The 7805-nt window shown below is 34.6% G+C and overlaps 1 non-coding gene across 1 annotated transcript; it reads left to right on the top strand.

The window, feature by feature from the left end:
• Positions 1–7071: 7071 nt before the first annotated feature.
• On the top strand, positions 7072–7176 carry LOC128285819 (small nucleolar RNA R71). The gene has a single exon (XR_008276367.1). It is a non-coding gene; the product is annotated as a small nucleolar RNA R71 (small nucleolar RNA).
• The last annotated feature ends 629 nt before the right edge of the window (positions 7177–7805 follow it).

Here is a 7805-nt window from a genome sequence, read left to right as displayed (position 1 = left end):
AAATTTCACCCGTTGAACATATCGGAATACAACTCGGATACACAGATAATTTACACATAAGTGCCTCATATGTAATCAAGAAATCATGTAACCCGCCCCTAAGTGAACTCGGACTCAACTCAATGAGCTCGGGCGTTCACATCCATAAGTGAACTCGGACTCAACTCAACGAGTTTGGATGCCTAGTTACATTTCACGAACTCGGGCTCAACTCAACGAGTTCGGACATTCGCATCCATAAGTGAACTCGGACTCAACTCAATGAGTTCGGATGCTCAACCATCCTAGTGACATGTCACTTGTATCCTAATCTATTCCTAAGGTTCAAACGGGATTTTCCTTGAACACATATCCTTGCCATTTTCCGTAAAATAACAAAACCAATACTCGATAGTACTTTATATTTAACAATTAATACACATAATTTGCATTTTATTCGAAAATAACCACAAAGCATATATTTCATAATAAAAATCAGCATATCATATAATTAACACCAATAACTTAAAAATAACAATTATGCTACATTATTTACACATGAACTTACCTTGGTACCAAAAATATAAAGATTTTGCAATTTAGTCCATAATCTTTTTTTTTCCTCGATCGTGACTTGAATCTCGTTTCTCTTGATCTATAATGCCAAATTAATCTTATTTAATACATACATTCATCAAAACAGCATTTAATACGAACTTTGGAAAAATTACACTTTTGCCCCTAAACTTTTGTATAATTACACTTTTGCCCCTAGGCTCTGAATTAAACTTTATTCCTTATTCTTATGTTTTATAACATGCTGATCATTTTTCCCTTCTATGGCAACATCAAATTCTTACTCTAACATATACTTGTGACTATTAGGTATTTTTGCCGATTAAGCCCTTTTACTCGTTTTCACTCAAAACCGAGTAGCACAAGTTGTCTAACATAATTTAAAACCCCATATTCGAACATAAAACATCAAAATACACAAATTTCACCTATGGGTATTTTTCCAAATATAAACCCTAGGTTGAATTATTGCTAACATAAGCTTAATCGAGCTACCGGGATGCCAAAAACGTAAAGAACATTAAAAATGGGGCTTGGAATCACTTACTATGGAGCTTGGAAGCTTGAAACAAACCCTAACTCTGGAGAACCCTTGAAATTTCGGCCTAATCAAGAAGATGGACAAAAATTGGCTTTTAATTTTGTTTTTAATTCATTTTAATAACTAAATGACCAAAATGCCCTTACTACTAAACTTTCCAAAAATTCCTTCCATGTCCTAATTGTTTTCCATGAACTTAAAATTGGTCAAATTGCTAAGTAAGATCTCCTAATTAATATTTCAATGCAATTTCATACTAAAAACTTCTAGAATGCAAATTTTGCAACTTATTCGATTTAGTCCCTACTTTCAATTTAAGCACTTTAGGCATAGAATTTCATCACGAAATTTTCACACAATCATGAAATCATATCATATTCATCAAAATAATTATAAAAAAATTATTTCTATCTCGGATTTGTGGTCACAAAACCACTATTCTGATTAAGCCCTAATTTAGGATATTACAGCTATTGTATTTGCATTGAAAATTTGGCGTCATCATTTGTACGGTAAAAAATGTCATATCTTTACTGATCATAAAAGCTTAAAATATATTATGACTCAAAAAGATTTTAATTTGTGACAACGGAGATGGCTCGAGTTATTAAAAGACTATGAGTTAGTAATCAATTATCACCCAGGGAAAGTGAATGTAGTCGCGAACGCTTTGAGTAGAAAATCGTTGTTTGCCTTGAGAGAAATGAATACACATTTGACATTATCTGATGATGGTTCAATTTTAGCTGAGTTAAAAGCTAAACCAGTATTTCTTTAGCAAAATTTACGAAGCTCAGAAATGTGATAGTGAATTGCAAGCTAAAAGAGTGCAATGCGAATCGACTAGTGATTCAGAGTACCAAATTGGATCCGATGATTGTTTGATGTTCCAAGATAGAATCTGCATACCAAAAAATCTAGAGTTGATTCAGAAAATCTTATATGAGGCACATAGTGGTGTTTATCTGTTCACCTGAGGAGTACTAAAATGTACAGTGATTTGAAGAAATTGTATTGGTGGTCGGGTATGAAACGAGACATTTCTGAGTTTGTATCGAAGTGTTTGATTTGTCAACAAGTGAAAGCTGAGCATCAAGTGCCTTCAGGTTTGCTTCAACCTGTGATGATACCGAAGTGGAAATAGGATAGAGTGACTATGGATTTCGTATCGGGATTACCCCTTTCTCTGAAAAAGAAAGATGTAATTTGGGTTGTCGTTGTTCGATTGACGAAATTGGTTGAGTTGTACATTTCTGAGATCGTTAGATTGCACGGGGTACCAATTTCGATTATTTCTGATAGAGATCCGAGGTTTATGTTGCAGTTTTGGAAGAAATTGCAAGAAGCTCGGGGTACGAAGTTGAATTTCAGTACAGCTTTTCATCCACAAACTGACGGTCAGTTTGTGAGAGTAATTCATTGTATTGGACCAACTTTCAAACGAGCATAAAGATGGAATCGTATGAAGCTTTATATGGTTGCAAATGCTGAATCCATTGTATTGGACCAAGCTTAGCGACAAATAAATTCACGGGGTTGATTTGGTTAGAGAAATTGAAGAGAAAGTGAAAGCAATTTGCGATTCTTGAAAGTATCTTCGTGGAAGAAAATACTTCGATTTGGTCACAAAGGCAAATTGAGTCCACGTTTCATCGAGTCGTACAAGATTATTGAAAAAAGAGGGCCAGTAGCATATCAACTAGCTTTGCTGACTGAGTTAGAAAAGATTGACAATGTGTTTCATGTATCAATGTTGCGTCAATATAGATCGGACCCTTCACATGTAATTTCTGCGGCAGAAATTGAAATTCAACCTGATATGACGTACAACGAAGAACCGATCAGAATTCTAGCTCGAGAGATCAAAGAATTGAGAAATAAACACATAGCTTTAGTAAAACTCTTATGGAAACGTCATGGTGTCGAAGAGGCTACGTGGGAACTCGAGGAAGCTATGAGAAAATAGTACCCTAACCTTTTCAGTGGTAAGATTTTCGAGGACGAAAATCCCTAAAAGGGAGAGTTGTAACAACCAGTTTTTAGTCAATTCGGAACAGTTGATTCGAGACCACAAATTTGATGTCAAAATTTTTACTTTATTATTATTTTAATGTCTACATCATGATAATTTGATTGTGTGAAAATTTCGTTAAGAAACTTTATCGATTGAATGGTTAATTTGATAAAAAAGACTAAATCGCGTAAAGTGTAAAAGTGGAGTTCTATTAGCTAAAAGTATCTAATAGCTATAGAACCTTAAATTTAGGGTCCTTATATTGTAATTAGACCATTAATGGCATGATGGACATATATGGACATTTATTAAGGTGTATGATAGTTATTAATTAAGGTTAAAAAGGTAAATTAATAATTAAAGGTTAATATTAATTAAACAAAACATTGTTATCATCTTTTATGTTCTTCATCAACTGAATTTAGACAAGAAGAAAAGCCAAAAGTTAGGTTTTCTAACCCGCTATGGTATGGGAAAATCGAAAAAAGCTAGATTGTCTGTCACTTGTATGCTTAATTGGTAAGTGATTTTGACTCAGTTTTTAATGATTTCTATATTTTTGTGATTATTGCAGTTAGTACTAACTAGCCCAGGGACTAATTTGCAAAATTGCTAAAGATTTTGAAAGTTTTCATTGATGAATATGTATTATTTTTTACTATTGATGATAGATTTTGAATGGTTGTTGATAGTTAAACAAGTTTTGTGAAGTGATTTTTAGTGAAAATGCAAATTAGGGATTAAATTGTGAAATGTGTAAAGTTAGTGGTTAAAATGTGAAATAAATAAAAAATATGGGCTTCCAAGAGCATAATAGTAATTCGGCTAGCATGGGTATATTTTGAATTTCATTAGTTTTTGATTTTATGAAATAAGGACTAAATTGTGAAAAGTGTGAAATATTGGGGGCAAAAGTGTAAATGTGTTTTAAAGTGTGTTTTGGACTAAATTGAATAGAGAGATAATTAAATAAGTTAATTTTGATTATATTTAGATCAAGATAGGAGAAATAAGGACTTGGATCAGCTAATAGATAAAGTTATTGACTAATCGACTCATTTCATCGTTTACAAATCCGAGGTAAGTTTGTTTGCAATAAATTTCAATAAAAATGTATTTAATATGCTTTGATGTTGCATAAATTGCAAATACGAGATTGTGGATATGAACGATAGTGATTGAAGAATGATTCGACATCCAAAATCTTGGTTGAACCTTAGGAATAGTTTAGGATGCTAGTGACATGTCATTAGAAGATGCATTGAGTTAGCTTCAGGCCATAATATAGCATTTCGGGTTCAAGTTATACCGATTTGGCTTTGGTACATGCTTATCAGCTGATTTTGGCTTCGGGCCATGATATTAGAACTTCAAAGATAAGTTACCTTGATTTGGCATACGGGCCATGGTAGAGGTACTTGTCGTGTGAAATCTTTGAATATTTTACTTCTATTCTGAATGGTTCAACGGGTAAATGTAAGACAAAAATGTGTATGAGATTTGTACGAGATGGTATAGGTATGTGCATAAACTATTTTAGCATTGAATCAAAGAAGTGATGATGAAAGTATATAGTTTTGTGAATAAGTATTTGAAAGGTTTGTTAGCTAATGTAAGCTACATGTTGATGTATTCATATTATTGAATTATATTTATCTGAATGCATTAAGTTTATTTCATACTAGCTTACTAAGCTCTATAGCTTACTTTGTTTATTTTTCCCATATTTTATAGTGTTAACAAGCTAGCTCGGATTTGGGGATCGTTGGAGATCGTTTCACACTACCACCTATCACTTGGTACCTTTAAACTTTGGTATTTAAAGTATATGGCATGTATAGGTATTTTTAAGTCATTTTGATTATGGGTTGATAGTGATTGTGGTTATATGTAACGACTTGTAATGACATATGTTTTGGTTTGTAAATATGGCCATGAGTGTGGCTTAATTTGGTGGATCTGGTTACGTGCATTTATGTGCATATATGGTTGATATTTTGAATTCATGGATAGACATGTGAATGGCTTATATTATGATGTTTGTGAATATTGATATAGTATATGATAAATGGTTGAGATTATATATGAATTATGTTTGTGAATTGGTGAAAAATGATGTATGTTTGGTAAAGGTTTAGTTAGTTGATTTGTAAATGTGTTTTGGGTATGTTTTGATTGAGTAAGACTTGAGGTTAAAAGCATGTTTGTTGTTAGTATTGGAAATGGTATGAATTAGCCTGGACTATCGCTAAATGAGATGTTCAATTATGCTATGATTTAGTGCCATTTTGGTTGTGTAGGTATATACACATTTGGGTGGCAAATTGGCTTGGTAAATAGCCTAAATTTGTCCACACATGCAAAGACACAAGCGTGTGTCTTAGCCGTGTGTGACACACGGTTAAGTACATAGCCATGTGTGTGTCCTGGTGTTGATTTTAAAATTAATTCAGTATGCTCCAGACATCCTCACACATGGGCATGTGACTTGGCCATGTGGCATAAGTTAGTATACCCAATAGGTTTGGTAGGGCCTAGCACATGGCCTGGCACACGAGCGTGTGTAGCCATTTTTAAGGCACACGGGTTAGCCACACGAGCATGTGTGTTGGCCCCATGAGCCAAGTCAGAGAGTTACACGGGGTTGGACACGGGTCGGGACACTGTCATGTGCCCTCATTTCAAATGTCCATGCGGCCAGTGACACGGGCGTGTCTGGCTGGCCATACGGGCGTGTGTCCCCTGTTTTGAGGAAAATTTTCTAAGTTTTGTAAAAATTCCATAAGTTATCAGTTTAGTTCCGAACCACTCCCAAAGCATGTTTAGGGCCTCGTAGGCTCATTTTAGGGACAAATTGATTGTGATTGAATGATGAATTGTTGAATTGAGAAAATGTATGCTAAATGTATTTTTAATTGTATTTAAGTCTAGTAATGCTCCATAACCCTGTTCTGGCGTTGAATACAGGTGAAGGGTCTTCCGCGTCCCTTCATTGCTTTTTCTAACCTCGATGGGAATGGTACATTCTTTTACACTAGTTTTGAATGTAAAGTTTTTTTCTGGTTTAGCAACCTGTTTGAATCTTTTCTCCTTTTGGACTTCAAGTTTTGGTTCATCAAGATTTTGGTCCTCCGCTTTGACCTCATTATCTTCCTTGTTCGCGAGATTTTTTTAGTTTACTAGAGTTTTACCCAAACAGAGTGTAATCACATTTACATGTTCTCTCCCGTCCTTTTAGAGATTCTTTTTGGTATTACTCAGAATACCCGTTCCTATTTGCCTTCGTAGTTCATTCAACACGCTCACAATATTGTGAATCTTTTCATTTAATTCGACAACACCCATGCGAGTTTGTATGCCTTCAGTCTTCACATGTTGAATGTCAGGCCTCATAAGATGCATCTCATTCTTAATCCGTTCCAAGTGTTGACCACAACCAACATGGTCATTACCCATGGATCTCTCTTGATATCTTTGCACATGCAGTGGTTAATATGGAGGGTTTGGTCGATTCAGAACTGAGTTTTCGCTACCTTGATTTTCTCCCCACTTTAGATTTAAATATTCTTTCCAACCATGGTTGTATGTGTTTGAATGGGGATTTCTACCCCTATTTCTCAATTAATTTACCTCCTCCGATTGGTTCTCTGAGTATGATGTGTAGCTTCAACTGACGTCATTCATTGATGGCTTGACAGAGGTCTCTAGACCATGTATTTGTTTCCCAAAATTTGTTGATACTTATCATCTTCTTTGACCACCTTAACCATTGACAGGTTCTGGCTATAAAAAAAAACGTTCGTTAGGCCATATTTTTGAGTTCATCGCCATTTCCTTGATCAATTGACAAGCTTGCTCGTACGTGTTATTCATGAAGGCCCCAGCCAACGTGCCATCTAATCTGGCTCTTACACTCCTATCCAATCCATTATAAAAGATTTGCAATTGTGACCAATCTTGCATATCATGGTGTGGGCACTTCCTAAGCAGTGACTTGAAGCGTTCCTAAGCTTCATATAAATTCTTGCCTTTATATTGCTTAAAATTAGCAATATGACATGTCATTAGAAACTATGTGGTTATGAACTCATTTGTATATGTGATGTGTGATTATATAAATCTGGGCACTAGTCAAGTACGTTTTACCGGTGGCTTGGTAGACTGGCATGTGTTGCGGGTACCTGTCAGCTTGTGTGAGTGGAAACACAAAAATTTATATACTTTTTCATACCCAATTTTACTTAAATTCATCCAAATCCGGTTAAATTCTTGTCAAAAAATAATTAAATATTATAAAATAATTAAATCATGTTAAAAATATGAACATGGTGAATTTATTTAATTTTATACTTAATTTTGATTAATTTTGACTAATTTCGACAAATTCACGCAAAGGTCGAAAATTGGCTCGGCTGACATGCTGAAAGCACAAAACCAAGAAGCAATTTGAAGTATCGAGGCACTTTAATTTCCAGCCTAAGACGGTCCAGAAATGTGTATTAATTCATAATTTAATTAATTTTAATTTATTCCCCATTTAATGTGGGTTAAATAAACTATTTTTAATTAATTATGGAGAAAGGGTCTAGTTGAACCGCACTAGTCGAGCCAAATTGAGTGAACCGAACCAGCCACTAAAAGGGCAGCCCAGAAGCGTCCATATGCTGACCCAAATCAGCATTTTAGCTAATTAAA

This window comes from Gossypium arboreum, chromosome 12, assembly GCF_025698485.1.
Source record: "Gossypium arboreum isolate Shixiya-1 chromosome 12, ASM2569848v2, whole genome shotgun sequence".
NCBI classification, from domain to species: Eukaryota; Viridiplantae; Streptophyta; class Magnoliopsida; order Malvales; family Malvaceae; genus Gossypium; species Gossypium arboreum.
This window is presented reverse-complemented; position numbering and strand designations above follow the sequence as displayed.